Source organism: Heliangelus exortis, chromosome 1 (genome assembly GCF_036169615.1).
Source record: "Heliangelus exortis chromosome 1, bHelExo1.hap1, whole genome shotgun sequence".
NCBI lineage: Eukaryota > Metazoa > Chordata > Aves > Apodiformes > Trochilidae > Heliangelus > Heliangelus exortis.
In genome coordinates, this window is record NC_092422.1 from 72,578,894 (window position 1) to 72,597,646 (window position 18,753).

The following is an 18,753-nucleotide window of genomic DNA, read 5'->3' on the forward strand; positions in this document are numbered from 1 at the left end:
CTGCACTACTTGATCTGCCAAGACATTAATACCCTCACTGAAGCAAATGATGACCCATTGGAAGAACCTGCAGCTCTGATATGCTGCTTAAGCCATCCCCCCCAGGTCTTATCCAACAGCAACAGAGAGGTGCACAGCTTAGATGAAATCTGCAAATTAATTTTAAATGTAAGCACCAGTTAGGCCTATTTTGATGGAATTGGTCATGTCCAAACATTGCTTCCAAATCTCCAGCACAAGGTGACTTACCCTGACTGAAACAGGGAAACGAGGAAGCTGGAGAGACAAGTGGGACAAGTGATGGCTGGGTTTGCCTGACCTTCATGGGATTTCATGAAACTGAACTTGTGACTCATTACACTAAATTATATTTCCAAATTGCCCCTGTAAAGTAGAGAAGAGGAAAAATAACTCATAAACCGAAAGCTCTGGTTTTCTGCATCAGGTGGACACTGTAAAGGACCAGGAGAGAAAACAACAGCCACAGAAGTATCTTAACTTCAGCCAACCATACACTTCATGTAGGTAAGAGTATATCCTTTACCAAAGGCTTTGAATTTCTACTTTTAAATAAAAATATTGGTAAAAAACATTCAGAATTGCAGAAGCAACAGGCTCTTAAATAAACATTCTTCACTTCTATCAGTATCCATCCATATATACTCAGATAGATTCTGTCATATTGATATTAAGAGCATATCCCAAAATATCAGGACAGAAATAGCAATACTTTTATAATGTCAGGCAATGACAAAAGAAGGAATTTTTTAAATCATATGTTGAAAAGACATACATGCTCTCATTTTTCAGATGATTAATGAAATTGGTTTTCTGTTGTGACAGCAAAAGTAAATCAGTACTCAACTTTCAGACAAGTGAAGTTAGTAGGCATCCTAAATTCTGCTCAAAAACTATGTGGCCTCTATGAAAACAGTTTTACTGTCATGACCTATTATTGAACCACCGAGTTACATTTTATGCCATTGCAGTGGCAATGGAGCTTGTTCTCACATCTTCTGTGGGACAGACATAGGAGATTTTAAATTATTTTTTGTAGTGGCTTCCAAAAGTCAATAGAAAATATAAAGTTTAAATATTTTATTTCACAAGTGCTTAAGCATCTTTAGTATCTTTTTTGTTCTCTCTTAAATTACAGTTATAATGGGACAAACTTTAAATGAGAAGACAGAATTGACAGATCCTCTGTTCTCAACTGCTTTATACATAGAAAGGAAACCCAGACCACCTGTCTACAGAAGAAGGTCCAGATATGATTTCCTTTCCCTGTGTTTTTTTACAGCTAATTGCATAAATAAGGAGCTTGTAAACCCAAGTCACTACATGTCTGATCATTAAAATAATCTATGTCCTTTCTCTAAATGCTTTGTTATTAAAAAGTTTTAAAAATTCCTTCAAATGTGAAGAAATTAATCTTCTTTGCTCTTATGTCTTTGTATTCAAATTACTTTGTTTTCCTAATTGGTCTTAACAGATGCTGGGGGTTTTTTCCTACAATATAATGTAAGCTAAGGTGTAACAATCCATTGCAGTTACATTCAGTTACATTCAGTTTTGCTCTTGCTAGAAGCACATCAGTCAACTTGCTTACATATAGTCCATGATTTATCTGTAAAAATAGCCCCAAGAATTTAGCAGTGATGCAGTCTATATATACATGTGTGAAGAGATATGACATCAACCTTCAAATCCCTCTCTTCCTGTAATGCCTTTGTTTTGATTCTCCACATAGTTAGCACACTAAAGCAACACATGAAGAGCTCAAGACAGATACTTGGTGTGCACAGAGTCTGGGGTACTCACTATGGCAAAAATCCTGTAATCCAAGTGAATGACATAGATTGAAAAAATATAGGCATTTTTCTACCAGATCCTCATTTTACTGGTTGATGGAATGGAATAAATATAATTTAAGACACTCATTCATAAATATTCATTTCACAAAAGTACTCTTTTGGTAAGGAAAAACCTTTCTGAATGAAAGAAGACAACATATTAGCAAAATAAAGCACCACTTCATCCAGAAAAGTATGGAAATATTTGTGGCTAAAATAACCCAAAGCCTTTCACTAACAAAGACCTGATACACACTGAAGATCAGTAAACATGAATACTTTCATTATAGACTTATGCATAAAGAAGTTAAATGGGTTTTTTGGCCACAAAGCCATTTGTGGCATAGTTGGAAAGAAAAGCCCCAGTAATATTTGGTTTACCACTCTAACTCGTCACCAGTCTGCATGTTCCCCCAGGCCACTACATTTTAGTCCCTAAATTATTATTTCTCATTTTATGTTCCCGATACAATCTTGATGTTCTTGGCATATGTTAATAAGCCCCAAAGGGCAGATAAACTGTTCTAATGGTCTCAAACTAATAAAAGAAAGGTTCTTACCAGGCATAGAGGAGATCCCTGAGAAACTCATTAACAGTTACAGTGATTCACTCAATTTTCCAAGGATTTCTATCTGCTACGGCATCAGCCTCGCTCATTGCACATTAACAAATGTCACATCTGTTAAACCCCCAGTAAAGAGTAATTTTCCCTCTATTACTGTCCAGTTTGACATTAATCAAAAATAGGTGTTGTGGGATGCAGTGCAATAATGTATCTCTTGGGCTCAGGGGATATGCCCAGCTCTGAGACAACCTCGCCCTCCTCTATTTTTATCACATAGGTAAAATACTGACCTAATCACACCTTTGTATTTCAGGTACCATTAATCCCCTTACCACCCAATCCTTCATAGTATGATTTCTTCTCCTCCCACTAGAGATTTTTGTCCTGCCCCAGAGAAAGCCACTGAGTCACCTTTTGCTGACTCCCAGCTCCCACATCTGCTTCTCCCATAGAGGCAGAAGACCCAAAAAAACCTCCCTGACCCGCACAGCTCTGCTGCTGACAGCAGTGATTCACCAGGACTTCTCAGCAACCACAAGCTAAGAGCATTTCTCACATGCAGTTTGAATGCATCATTACCAAAGAGCTGAATGCTCCATCTTACGTGGTTTTCAAACCTTTTGTAGCTGCTGGCATCCCAAAGCATGCTCCAAGCCAAAGGCTGTGCTTATACACATAAGCTTATGCACATTCATGCAGATACATACAAGTGACTGTGTGTTTAAACAGTGACACAACCATTCTTTGAGGAATATATGCACAGCCCAAGCCTTCAGCTAACAAAAGGTGATGGTTAGGAAGTATGTGTGTTTGCACAAAAATGAGAGTTTTTCTATGTTTATGGGGTTTTCTTACAGTGTAATTCTTACCACCCCACCACATCATATCACAGTGGCTTTCCACTGTATCAACAGTCTTGAGGACATTGGGAAAGCAGAAATTATTATAGTATAACAAGATTGGATAAACATGCATGGATTTATTTTACCAATGGTGACATAAACCAACCACCCAGGTTTTAGGGCAGGTCAGCACGTAGCAGATGAGCAGAGAAGCCTCTGAGCTGTCAGGCTGCTTTTGGACAAAGACATGACAAAACTTATGTTGCTTAAGCTTAAGCTTCCTACTAGAATTGACGCTTCAAAGCTGGAGGGTCCTTAGTCAGAGGCCCCTGGAAAGGAGAAGCAAAACAACCCCAGCAGCCAGTTAGCCAGCAAAAGCCACAGACTTGATGACTGATGGCAAAAGTGAAGAAAAAGTCTGGAGGAGTAGACAGGGGGCCCTTAGAATCACAAACAATAAAGATAAATATTTTCTTTCATATACTTGCCAAAATTTTATGAAACAAATAAAAGAGAAGCTGCCCTAGGATCTTGGATCTGGATGCCAGCATTTTCTGTATTTTAGCAATTTTTGCTCTGACAACATACAATAATGCAATCCATGGAAAAAAAGATTTAGCAGGATAAAGGGAATGTATTTTTGTTGTTGTTATTTAAAAAAGTTAATTTAGAAGGCAGCACACTCAATTCCAACGTGAGTTAATGACAGTTTAAGTATGATTTTTAATTGACTCAAACTATAATTAGGCAATTCTAAGCAACCAAGTGAGAGCTGTTTGAAATTACTGGCCACAGCTGTTAGCTACCTCACCTCAGTCAGAAATCAGCACCCCCTCAGCTCCGGGATTTAAGCAAACTCATTTTATCACAGTAAGTTCTCACATCTTCAATTACTCGACTGAGAAATCAGGAATTTCTAGGAGCAGGGCAGTAACTTTGTTACAGCTCCACATAGATCTAGAAAGGCCATATCTGACTGTGCCCAGCAGTTCGAACCATTCTTTCTCCAAAGGTGACTGTCAGAGTTTCTAGTTTATATTGCTACTAATACTCCTCTCAGGGCTGCCAAGATAGAATGGGTTTAAAATGTTATTCTTCTCTGAAAAATGATTTTAATTAAAATGGTATTCAGGGGTCCCATATTCTTTGTTTCTCACTAATTATCATAGCACATTTTCCAAGCTAAAGGGTGTTTTTGCTAACTGCTAGCTCCTAAATTAAACAAGAGATCTAAAACACTGGGCTTTTTTTTTTTTCCTGAAGTCATATTTCACTGCTGCTCCATATTCTGGGATTGCACAGTCTGTGCAAGGAGAGCATCCTCCCATGGCTCTTTGCATAAAACTCAGAGATGAGCCTTGCCAGCCTTGTCTGACAGAGTACAGCACACATCCCAGCTCCTGCTTTAGGTCCATTGCTGCAACAGCAGGAAGAACCTATTTTAGAACTTTAAGTAAGCAAGAAGCAATCACCATGAAATTATCACTAGGATAATTAGGTAATTAGGACACAACCACCTTCCCAAAGCAAGCAGTCCTTAAAGGTGCAGTGAAAATCCACTTCCAGAGCAGCAGTTCACCCTGTGGCTTTCATGTTCCTCCAGCTCTCCTGCAAGTGTTTCCAGATTCACAGAGTCTACACAAATTCTAAACTAACAAAAGTAAGATTTCTAACATGGCACAGTCTCGGAATCCTGAATACACACTGGATCTTTCATTTTTATTCAATAACCTTTCTTCTTCAGGAGAAGATTTGTGTTAAATTACTTCAACATATAATACCAAAGTCTATCAGCCAGACCACAGTGAACTTTCCATGGAAACACTTATTCAGTAGTCAAGAAGATTTAATTTTGACCACTAGAAACAGTCAGTGAGCACACAGACTGTCCAGTTTTTCCAAAAGGCTCCCTTCATGTATACTTAGCCCATGATGATCACAGAGAAGAAAACATTTCAGATCTTGCAAACAAAGCTGCTGGTCTCCTTGCTCAGAGACTATGAACTGGAGGAGCAGGTGCAGAGGTGCACAGAGAATAAGCTGAGGAGGGACTGGGTCCTGATGACAACCATGTGAGCACTCACATGTATAGAGAGAAAGACCCTGCACAAAGCAAAAGGATGTATAGTAGATTTCTCAAAAATCAGAGTGCAACTGTAGCTGAAAAAGATACTGTGCAAGTTTAAGTCTGGTCATTTTATTTCTGTGTATTGCTCCTCAAAAAAAGATAAATAAATAATATAAATAAAAAGTCATTAATAAATACATCTGCAAACTAATCCAGAAGTGGCTTCTGCAACTTGTTCCCCCATGAGAAGTTCAAATAAAGGTCCTGCCATTCCTTCTGTGGGCTCACAGGGGCAGCTGACTCCCAAAGACAAACGTACACATAGGATCCAATGAATGGATGAATTGGGGAGTGCAAGGACAGAGGACGTAGGCAGGAGAGGACAGAATAAGGACGCTGAGGAGGTCACGGGAACCATCACTTGCATGTTCAAGAGGACACGACTCTCTTCAAGAAATGTGATGGCTTTATCAGTAGCAAATTAAAATAGTTCTTCACTTGCTAAATGTTTCAGTTAGTGTATCAGTCTGACATTTCCATAGTGATAACACAGTCATAATTGCCTCAAAAACACTGTGCACTCAATCCTTAGAAAAAAACTTGCTGAAGACACTGATATAGTTCACAGACACACAAGTGCTTCAAATTATAATGGGAAAGATACTGATGGATGCCTGACCTGTGCACTCAGTTTCTGGTCAGATGTGACTATTTCTAGAAGTTAGAGGTTAAAGCAGTCACAACAGGTGTGTCAAAATATCCTTTCTAAAGCTGTATAGTCTAGTAAAAACAGGTGGAGTGGAGACCAGGCACAAGGCAGTGGGTGAATGGATTTCAGAAGGACTCTGGACTGGGCTGCTCTCTGGAGGAAGAGGTTACCCCTCCCAAGTGGTCCTTCATCACCCCTCTCCAGAAAGTGGCTGCTCCTTCAGGCCTTCAGGCTCACCAATTCATGCCCAGATGATCCAAGCTAACATAATCCTTGGTCTTTTTGCTAATCTGGCTTTACAAGAAAATCTGAGAAATACAAGGGCAGGTGAATGTGTAGAAAGTAATGTGGGTTTTTTATTTCTAGATGAATAATGTGTTTCTGTGCCGTCAGGAAAAATTCTTTGGGTAATCCTGATGATTTTTGTTAAAATCAGGATAGGAAATAAAACCAAATATAACCTTTAGAGCAGAGCTAAGGGGGTGATGGCATTTTTCCAGCAGACCTGTTGAGTAGCAGTATCTTCAGCCATCCAACTTCAGAGTGCATAGTTTAAAAACCACACCATATCTTTGGCCTATAGATTTTTTCTGTGCAACTCTATGCTGCATCATAAAAATGTATTTTTATAAATACAAATCAACCACTTGAACAAAGGAAAACAATGCATATTGCAGAATGCTCCAAAGCTGCTGCCAGAGAAAGATAAAGGGGGTTCAATGGATAAGGATGCTTTTAAATAACCTCTGTGCTTCCTGGGCACTTACATATTGAGCTGCATTAAGTTACAGCACTCATCATTTTTTCTCCAGAGATGCATCCTGAGCCAGAGACACTGCTGCAAACATTGTGTCCCTGTGACAAGGACTGCTCCACACCAAGCAGCAAAGATGACCTGGGAGATACTCCATGCCAGAACACCCCAGCCACTGGCTGGGCAATGCTTCCTGCTCTCTCAGACCTTGCTCCTAAACTTACTGTGAACAATACACATTGGAATTACCATCATCTTAGTTATAAAAGGACAAATAAATGACCAAGCAGAGTTTGACACTAAGAATTAGCTTCGCTGGCTTTTGTCTACACAGTGATTAACTCCTCGGAATAAGCAAGGGAGACTACAAAGAATTTCCAAGTACATTTTGTCTAGAGTGTTTTGACAGAATCCAAGATAAGTATATAAAAAAGCTATAAGAACAATCTTCTTCCCTGTACAAGCCCAAGAATTTCTTTTGCTGCCTGGAAGTACAGATAATTATGAAATAATTTTCAGGACCTCTTCCCAAAGCTCTTTGAGTTCATCTGATCAGGCCACAAGAACAGAACACCCCTTTGTAATAGCTTTTAGAATTTTAATATTTTCTCAAGCAAACAAGCCAAGGTGCATATTCTACTATAAAATAATATGCAGCTTTACAATCAAGCTGCTTTCAGTGCATTGGTATAAAATGAGTAATTTCCTGGGGAATAAAAGCTGCATTAAAATATCATGGCAGATATTTTAATGTATTGCAGACTAAGAGCCAGAAATATTTTTGTTTTGGTTTTATTTTTAATTTTTTTCTACCTCATTTAATTAATTGTCAGGAGATTTTTTTTTTGTTTGTTTTTGTGGAAAAAGAATCTATTTCCCATTATGTATGTCTAACAGCAAGTGGAGAAATGCATCAGGGTCCATTAATGCACTGGTACCTGTGTTGCCAGGAGTAAAGTCAGGCAACTCTGCTCTGAGCAGCTCTGGTTGTGTACCCTCATAAACACAACAGCAACTTCTGCAATATAACAGCAATAGAATAATGGCACTGAATACATAAAATAGGAAAACACTGGGTTGCATTTACCAATTGGAAACGAATTCTGATCAGTGAGAAAGGTGAATGAAGAAAAATGTAAGGTGAACTGCATTATCAAAGCTTGATCTTGACTGTCCTAAGGATGTGCTGACACAAAAGCAGCATCAGGAGTCCTACTTACTGACTGTGTGCATAAGCATGGCAAGAAGATCATGCTGTTCTACTTCAGACTTAATGCACTTTGACTACATCTCTGCTTTATGATACTACAGTTGCAGAGTGACAGAATCCTTCAGTGCTAGACACCTTACTGAAGATAGGCTGGCATTTTGAGGCACACAGAACTGTAACAGGTAAGATAAGACCTGTACAGATGGGGAATGGAAGGGAATGTCTGGCTCAGGAGCAGCAGAGGAAGGGCTGTGAGAATGGCAGCTGGTGGTATCTTGGTTAGCACATCTTCAGGATAAGCACTGCACAGACAGGACCCCCAGATCAGGAGACAAAAGACTGTGAGCAAAGCCTGGCAGCTCGAGATAGAAGGAGGAGAGCAGACAGTAATCCCTGCCAGAAATCAGCACATGGTCAGCTATGAAGAACCCAGATGATTTATCTGTAATAACAAGGAAACCTGACCAGGCTACCTGGACGCATGTATCCTCATGTCTGAATACTGGACAGATTACTGGAACACATGGATATTGGTGTTTATGTCTATGAGAGGGAGAGTAAATGAAACTAGATTAATTTTTAAATAAATTAGATCCCTTAGGCATTGAATTGAGCTTTGCTACACCATTGGTACAGTGCTGCAGCACTATTTCCTTTGAGTTGCGTTGAGGTAAAGTATTGTATAGCTTCTTGGTGTCTTGTTACTGTTAGACAAGCAATAGTTGCATATGCATGAATTTCTTTGGGTTTTGTTTTGTTGTTGGGTTTGTTGGGTTTTTTTGGAGGTGGTGTTGAGGAGGAGTGGGACAGGGAGGTTGGCCAGTGCACAAATTTGTGAATTGGGAAGGAAAATACTTTGGCCAATTATCTAGACTCTGTAGCCTACCTCCACCTAAGTCACTGAGGCAAACAACAAAATAATTAAAAGGACGGGACATGTATGTCCAGCATTAACATAAAGAATAGTTACAGAATTGCAAGCCATATTGATATAGTACAAATTATTAAGCTATACCTGCCTGCTAAGACATCAACCACCACCATGGGGGAGCCCTTTGTCCTGGCTGGTATCTAAAGTGCCCCAAATACTAGCTAGAACATACCTGATGTTTGGTTTAATCCAGTGTTTTTCTCTAAAGTAAACCAATTACAGATCCTCAAACACTTTGCCATCCTTCTTTTAAAGTTTCAAGGATCAACCTTCTATTTATCTTGACTGTAGAGTTGTCAGAGCAGGAATGAGGAGTGAGAGCTGCAATGACATTCCAGGCATCTACCATGCACAGAACAAACTTCAAATTTTTTGTTGCTCTGCAAAACTGTAGCAACAACTTTAGGGCTGTTTCTTATCACACATGGTCTTCTTAGCTAGTTTCTTATTAGGCATTAATCACTCATATCCCAGAAGCACTGAGTGCTGCTGAGCAGGATTCAGGTCACGATGTACTGGGTCCTACTCAGTTGTGTTGCAACAGAACATCTCTGCCTCTCCAACAGCAAGTAAGTATATTTTTTCAGCCAAATTATGCCAGTTATTCCAACTTTAATCCGACTTTCACTTATCAGAAGGGCTTGAAAGCTGAAGAGAAAAATCAAACAAATTCAGAGCAACTTTCTAAAGCTATAAAGCAGTGTTTAAGGCTGCACAGCAAAGCTCAGTCTGCCATTTCAGGTCCTTTCTACTCTCCACTTGGAATAGAGATGCATTTGTGCCAATGTTCAAGGGAGGATTTGGAGCAAAATCTTTCTTTGCTAATATCCCACTGATCACTAGGATTGCTACATCATATGTGCACATGCACCAAAAAAAACCCCTAAACAACCAACCAAACAAAAAAACCCAAGACAGCAGAGGTGATGTTAGCGATGACTTCCTAACTGCTGAAGTTAAAGTCTTCTAAGCTATGGTGTCCCCACTGTGCACACTTCACTGCTGTTTCATTTATTTAATCTGTCAGAAGGGGCAATGAGTAAGAACATGATTTCTGTAGAGCTGAGAGGAAGAGGCAATAGTAAAGGTGATTATGCAGCTGAAATCACATTTGATAATGTAACTTGTCCAGTAACTACCAGGTGCTGAAGAGTCCCAAGAAGTTTAATAATTTCAAAGCATATCTCACTGGAAACCACAGCCTTACACAAAAGACCACTTGTACCACGACAGAACTGTGAAGAAGGGTATTGCACAAGCTGGGACTTTCTGCTCTGCTTAGAGCAGATGCAATAAGTCCAGCATTTCCTGAAAGCATCAGACCCACCGGGTCTACATGGGCCTGCCCAGCAAGTTTGTAGTTGTTAAATTAAAAAATGAGTAAAGCCACCAGTATATGAAGTTGTCAGTAAACACAGAAAGAGATGCGTGGAGTGTATATCCATTTACCCACAAGAATGGCACTGAGACCAAGGCTAACATGAAACAGCAAATTTAACTGAATCCAGTTCTACATGATTACCTAGCAGTTCAGTTCATACTATGGGACACTTCAAAGAGCTGTAGAAAAACGCACAACTATTACCCTGACAAAATTCCCAGGCAAGGAACAGTATACATCTAGAGAAATCTGGAAAGAGAATGATCTTGAGTAAAAGTAGCAAAGTCAGAGCTGGGCTTTGTCTGGGGCTGCAGGTAAGAAGAAATAGACAGAGAACTGAACTGTCAGAATGATGAATCAGTTGATTTGAACAGAAAATGATTTTTTAAAATACTGGTTCCTCCCCAGATAATCCTAAATACATGTTTTAAACAAAAATGATGATTTTTTTCAATGTGCTCATTAAATCATTTTGTTTGGAAAAGACCCTTATGAGCATGGAGTCCCACTATTAACTTAAGTCTACCTAGTCTGGTGCTAAACCATGTCCCTAAGCACCACATCTTCACATTTTTTAAATAGCTCTAGGGATGACGATTCAGCTACGTCCCCGGGCAGCCTGTTCCACACATCCTGACTAACCTTTAGGTGAATAAAGTGTTCCTAATATTCAATCTAAACCTTTTCTTGTGCAACCTGAGGCCATTTCCTCTCATCCTACAACTTTTTACTAGGGAGACCAACATCCACCTCATTATGATCTCCTTTTAGGTAGCTGTACGTACCATATGGTCTCCCCTCAATCTTCTTTTCACCAGCCTAAACAACCCGAGTTCCCACAGACACTCGACTTGTTCTCCAGAGCCTTCACCAGCTTGATTGCCCTTCTCTGGATATGCTCCAGCAACTCAATGTTGTTCTTGTAGTGAGGGGCCCAGAACTGAGCACAGTACTCGAGGTGCAGCCTCACCAGTGCCAAGTACAGGAGCACGATCACTTCTCCTGCTGTCACACTGTTCCTGATACCAGCCAGGATGCTGTTGGCTCTCTTGGCCACCTGGGCACACTTGCTGGCTCATATTCAGCTGGGTGTTTACCCCCAGCTCCTTTTCCTGTGGGCAGCTTTCAGGTCACACTTCCCCAGGCCTATAGTGTTCCATGGGGTAGTTGTGACCAAAATGCAGGACCCAGCACTTGGTTTTGTTGAACTCCATACAACTGACCTCGGCTCATTGATTCGGCTTCATCTTTTCATTCTGTGCACAATTTTAATTGGGAAGCATATAATTTATAGAATGTTCATTAATTTAGAGTCCCAGATCAATTAGAAAAAAAGAAAAATAACTTTCCATTTACTTGAAAGGTTTCATTTTATAGCTGTCTTAGGTGCATTACTATACGTAGTTTCAATAGCAATATTCAGGTAAATACACATATATAGCTGCATAGGCAGAAAGTAACAGTGCTCAGTAAGAGTTAAGAATGTTTGGATTACTTTAGTCAACAAAACATTTTCTAATACAATACTTTAATTTTCCTGTTACAATTCTTAGAAAAAACTCAAGAATTAGAGATGTGTGTGAATTACAAGAATCCATCTTCTGTAAAAATCTGTATTTCTGTCTTTTTCCTCTTTAAAATGGAGTGAAATGCTGGAAGGGTGACATACTGCATTGAACAGACATTTCTGAGAAATAACAGGCTGTCATTCCACCTCCCTGGATGACTGTCACTCAGCATATCAAGCAGCCTGCCTTGTTCATAGCCTACCTATTGCTCTGGGTGGGTAGGAGGGAAAAACAGACTTCACCTCCATCAAAAATTGCAATGGAATTGCTTATATCCCTAGGGATATTTTGATTCCAACATCCAAGAACTCTTCAACCAAAAATTCTCCTAAACATTGTGGTCAGCATCAATGCACACATGTGCATGCACAGAGATGCCCTTTGGTACACATGAGATTGCTCAGTTGTTGGATCAGTCAAAATTCTTTTCAGAATTATATGTATGAGGTGCAGGAAAATTGCAATAAAAACAGAAATCCAAATGGGTCATCTTCAGGCTGTGAACACTATCATTCCACATCTTCTACTCAAAAGACTGGAAAAAACTTGGAAAAAAAACACAGACCACACTGGTAGACCTCTTTTTGCCTGTCCAAGAGGCTTATAGATACAGAAGTGGCTCACCAGAGCTCCAAAAGATATGGTTCCAGCTACATCTAAAGGGCTCAGATTATTTTGTCAGGAAATTAAAAAAATCAATTCAGGAACAGAGTTAAGACTAAGAATGTGCTTCTAAACAAGCAAAGCTCTGTGCTTTCTTCTTCGACCCACTGTGCTCACAGATGCAACTTCTCAGGTGAGCAGTCCTGGAAACCCCACAGAACAAAAATGTTTGCCTGATCTAAATACTCTCTGACCTAACCCAGGTGTTATTTTACCTGGCTGTTCTCTGCTGCCATGGCACTTGGCAGTTCCATGCTACATACAAGTCCTCTGCTCGAAGTTCACAAATCTTTGATGTTCTTCCATCTCAGAGGGAGAGGAGTCAGCACCTATCTTGTGGGATGGTGACAACAGCCTCCTGCTGAGCCCAGGTGGCTACACAGGCTTAGTCCCAAATACTCAGACACCTGGCACATTTTCCTGTGATGGGAATCTTTTCTCTCATAAGTACAAGAATAATGATAGAAAACTGGGTAAACCCCTAGTCCTTTGAGCTGCAAAGAGCACTTGCAAAGCTCTGACTCACAGGCTTTGAAGGAGCTCTGCTGACAACCTGCAACAAGAGCAGAGAGAGGTGTGACCTTTCACAGCCCAGAGCAGCAGGCTGTTAATTTGGAAACCCAGGGACAAATAAACATCATCTTTGTCAGCAACCTAAGGAAATTACCAGAAGTAAGGGGAAAGATCATGCTCTGAAGTAAGCAGCTTGAGCAGCTTATGAGTAGATCTTAAGATAACGTCAACAGGGTTTTTTTCCAGATATTCTCAACCAGGAAAAAGAATACTGAATTATGCATCTCAAGAGCAGACTCCTACTCTCATAAGCATCCACATCACACAAAACCTTCCGTAAATTACCCAAGTGCACAGGCAGAACTAGGTAAGCATTGCTCCTCTGACAGAATTTTTTTCCTAATTTTTAGTCCTGAAAGTGTTCTCCTTCAGGTCACCTGTTTATACACTAAGACAGCCCTTGACTGAAACAGTCCTAAGAGTTCCCTGATTTTTATCCTTCAGACAGGTAGGAACCAAATCCTCTCAGGCTTTATTTTTCTAAACAAAACAGCCAAACTCTTGATTTCACCCCCTTAGGCACTCTGTTCCTCATATCACATCATTTCCATTCGTTTGATTTGCAGGATTATCCAGATCCTTCCTTCCCCTTAAGAAATGGATATCTTAATCCTCCTTACTGTTGATTACAACATCAAGATTTGAGTCATCAGCATATCTCATTAGTACAGATTTTCTTTTATTCCAAAAGTCTACTATACTAAATTGGTCCCAAGACCAACAGCAATTTCTCTAGTAAGTTCTCTCCAGCCAACATTTCTGCTTTCAGCACTAACTGTTGTCATATCCCCACTAGCCAATTCCTTACTCATCCCAGATTTTTTTCCTATTAATCTGACTCATTCTATATAACAATTCTCTATGTAATAAAAAAAATGTTAAGACCAATTTAAGAACTATATACATCAAAAAACGTCTTATTAGAGGAAAAGGTCATGCAAATACTTCATTAAGTCATCTTTCAGAACAACCACAACCATAACAGATAAAAGGTTTCTTTTAACTAGCCTGTCCACCAGTGGGGACTACTCAGTCCCCTTTTCCCTTCCCCTCTGTCTTCTCCAGAAAGTCAGTAGGAGCATGGCTTTTACATCAGCTGTCATTATTTCCACTGCAGGAGCACTTGTGCCAAAGCTGATTTGGAAGGATGTTGGCTGCTCAGCTAAAACTGCTGATGAAGCTACTTTTATGCCAACATTTGACGGTTTCCACTCAAGTGATAAACCTTTTCTTCTACTCTTGCTGCTGAGGGCAGCCATCTCCAGCTGAAAGATGAAGTGGGAAGGAAGGGACCTATAATTTCTTAGACTGCTGGAGCAGGGTCTGCCACAGCATCTTCTACTACATGCTAGACATGGTATTTTAAGCTGATCTACCTAAGTCAGAAGATGCAGTGAATTAAAGCCAGTCCAAAGTTCAGTTTTATGTAGCAGGTAACAATGAAGTGCCACCAAGGGCTGCAGTACACCCCTGTTCAGCCCACCACGGTGACCACCAACTCCTGCCTGACCTCACAGAGAGATGACACTAGGAACTTAGAAGAAAAACTACCACTTCAGATTTTTTCAGAAGGTTGTTTCCCTTTGCCAGACATTTTGCCTTGAGCACCAGTGCCAGTGAAGCAGTTTAAAACTTTACTGCTGCGCTGCCTGCAAAACCAGTTTTAAATCAGACTTAAATAGAAGCCATACAACTTTTTTTTTGGTGAAAAAGGAACCTGTGGGCCCAGATGATGCTTGGGTGCCCCTACCACTATCTGTCTAACTTGTCCTCTTGCCTTATGCTACTCTCCCTGTAAAGAATTAGGATTTCTTTCTGCTAGATGGCCTGGCACCATCTGAGAGAGGGCTGGCTGAGCAGCATCATTGGGCTTCTAAAGTCATGGCAGACAAGTGCAGCAGGGGAACATCTAGGTAAGGATCACTAGAGATATAGCTACCATTTTCTAGGGAGAATGACTGGAGAGCTCCTGGCCCAACATTAATTATATGTCCATCTAACTCCTTCACCTCCTTCTAAAGAAGTTATCCTGAAAGCTGATTTTCTTTTTCTCAAAGGAATCTACTTTATCTATGTAGCAGTGAGGAAAAGATGAGTCCTTAGTGAGACCAGTTTATCGTAAGTATCTTTAAGTACTGACATGTATTTTGAAAAACTGGATTGCAGATCCTGGGGAATAACCTTGCTGCAAAGATACAATATTTTTTTATTATTGCCTTTTTGTACTGACACTTCTCAGTGCCTCACAGAACTGAAACAAAGAAAAAAAAAAAGAGCAGCTGTAGAGGCAGAGATAATAGTTAATAGCAAATTATTGCACTTAAGAATACCTGAGTTCTTTCAATTTAATCATATTGAACCTGAATCATCTCACCCATTTACACCAGTTAGTTTCTGACAGTTCAGAGATAACAAGTGTCAGCACTAATTTATTACCTGTAAGAAAGAGCCTCAGTACAGTGAAATAACTTTTGCAGCATGTGGCTTTGTGTTGTCTAAGATAGTGCATCAGGAATATTAGAATTGGTTTTGAGACTGAAACTGTTGAACCCTCAGAATTAAAAAAAAAAATCTACATCAGGAATGAAAGTATTTCCTGCTTCCTAGCAAAACTTTAACAGTGCACAAATACTTTAGAGGCAGTCAGTTTGCAGATGAAAATAAGATTTTCTCACACAATATTTAATTTCAAATGAGATGAGCCAACTTTTTAAAATTGTGTGCTTCCTTCTAAAGATTTCTTGTGAAAAAAACTGTGAATAATGACAGCAACATTAGGAAGTCTCTCCATACCATTTATTCTGTATGTCTAAGTGAAAGACTCGAGCCACCCAAGAAGGGCAATAATCTCCCTGTACACATTGACTGAAGGGCTGTATTGTTTTCACATGAAAGGGTGAAGGTGGAGAAAGCTGTTTATGTACTTAGTGTACATTCTTGAGACACAATCAGGAAACTCCTCTTAAAGTATTTCCGAGCCCATCTCCAAATACTATTCAATACTGTAAATCCCACTCATGTAATCCTATTCATCACCTGAGATGAATCATGCTTGCTTCAAATAAGAGAAAGTCACCTGGATTGTCTTGCTACAAAACACTGCATTCAGGCTAGAACTATTTGAAAATGGAAACTAGAAACTCCTAATCACACCAAAGCTTTTGTAAGAATATAAATGGCTAGAGCCAATTGATACATTTGACACATGCAGCACATGGTGGACCCAGCAAAGCCCTCCAGATGTTCTTGCACTTTCAGTGTCCCCTATATGCCCTCGTGCCACACATATTCTTGGTTTTATGTTATGAAAACAAACTCTGGGTGGCTGTGACATATCCACCTCTTTTTTTCCATAGGCTTAGCTATTATTTTTCTTTGTGTTTTTGGTTCATTTTTCTTAAGTTTAATGTCCAAAGCCAAGAAGAGATGCAGGTTCAAGTGCTACGTGGCATGGTGAATCCAGACAGTACATGCCTTTTAGCCTCAGGGCACATCTTGGTTTATTTCACCTTTGAAGTATATACAGGTGTAGGCCTGGGGGCATATGTACTGCAAAGCTAAAAACACACAAACAGTGTGATCCACATACAGTCTCAAAGTGTCAACCAGAGGGTTGGGCCATGGCACCTCCCACTTGACATATCCCATACCTGGCCAAATAAGAGCTAGGTCCTCTTTCCATTGAATAAATCTACACCCACAGTCTTGAGTTAAAGCAACATGGAAGGGTGTCAAAGGAAGGCTTGCTCCCAGGGCCAATTGCACTGTGAAATGGGTCATTCTGCAGTCCTGCCCAGTGCCCACTGAGGCCACAGACAGTGGTGGGCACAGCAGAGAAGGTGGCAGCTTGAAGGGCTGAGGAAGGGGAGGCCAGTGCTAAAGGACAACCTGAGTTAGGCTACTTAATCAGAAAATTCTGTGTTCACACAGTTTGTAGGAGTGATCTGTTCTCAAATCCCCCTGGTTAGAAAGGGCAGAAACTTGGAGGTGAAAATCCAATTTAAAAGGTGAGGATTTTGTTTTTCTCTCCCACATACAGAAATCTCAGAAATCCTGCCCTTATTTTGCTTTCTACTAATTCCAGCCCAGAATACAAACCCTAGAAATATTTCCCAAGAAAATGAGCTGTTGGTTTCATTTTTCTCTTTTATCATTATTTTTCCCCACTTGCTAATTTTTGCTATAATTTCATTGGTTTAAATTTTGGATAAATATTATCAATACTAAACTTGTGTAAACATTTGTGATATAAACATTATAATTTAGCATGCTAAATTATTTGTAAGTAAAAGCTGACCTCAATCAGCTTTCTCACATTAGTGCTGGAGAAAAAGAAGATGCTGTATAGAATGAGGTTTTGCTTTATACAATGTACCATCTCTTCTGTTCTGGACCATCCATCTTCGCCAAGAGTGACTTCAGCTGGAAAATATCCTGGTAGGGAGACGTACTTGTAACTTTAGATACCATGAAGCACAAGTCTGAAACTTCAAATTTCAGCACTCTGTCCATAACAGTAAGGAGCAAAAGAACTCCACTTCAGCTGAAAGATAAACTTAAATAAAGCTATGTAAAAATATTACTGCATAGTAGTCTAGCTAACAGCCAGTAACAGAGAAACAGATGAGGTGATGTTAAAGCAAGTTTAACTCATTTGCAAAATGTAAAGAGAACTAAAGATTGATGAGAAGGTCAAATAAATGTAATGAACTTCCAATTTTGTGTAAGGTTGGTTTCTCTGGTTCTACATGCCTCAGAACTGATTTGGTTTAATGAAATACCACAGGGAAGATTGATTTTCTGACAGCTTATTTTCAAAGAGTATAAGACCACAAAATCCTATGCAGTGGTATAGATTTTCATTCCAGGTTTTTCATGTTGTGTTTTTTTTTTCAAAAAAAGCAAGCAACAGGGAAAAGTAATATCAGTTTCTGGTTATATCCAGATTTTCAGACCCTCAAAACTAAACCTAAACCTCTAGATGTGTTTGCTTCCAAATGTCCAAAAGACTGCAAAAGACTAATTTTACCTGCAGATCATGGGAGGAAGGAAGGTATTGACTTGTACACAGCAAGTGACACTTACTACCAAAGTATCTTGACACTTGAAGAGACATTAAAGCACCACCACCTAAAGCTTCTGTCATTCCTGCACCACACATCTTTTTGTTATGCAGCCTTACCTATCAGACATAATTCTCCATTTTAGCAAGCTTATTAAGAGGGGAATAATTTTGTGTAATTAAACTATGATGCTTTGAAACTGATTTCCATGACTTACTACGCAATTGGGCTTCCTGACACTGGGCAAAAAATATTATGTCTTTGACAGCAGAAGTCATAGGGCAAGATGCCCAGATATACAATATCTATTCAACTAATGCATAAATACTCTCATCCAAAAGCTCAGTTGCAATTAAAACTGATGTTTCCTATGGTTAATGTATTTCTGGGAATAAGGACAAGCAACTATTTTTCTATTTTTCTTTCTTAAAAAACACAGTGGTAATCAGAACACAACATTTGGAAAACAGATTGGAAGCTATGAGAGTGAGTGAGCATCACAGTCAACTAGTCCAAAAATAAGCACATTATTTGTGGAGAAAGGTAGAAAAGAGGCAGTGGAAAGGGTCACA

General features: G+C 39.6%; 1 protein-coding gene across 1 annotated transcript in view; it reads right to left on the reverse strand.

The window, feature by feature from the left end:
* Nucleotides 1-18,753, reverse strand: part of ARHGAP6 (Rho GTPase activating protein 6) — a 319,928-nt gene that overhangs the window by 187,844 nt on the left and 113,331 nt on the right. The window lies entirely within an intron of this gene.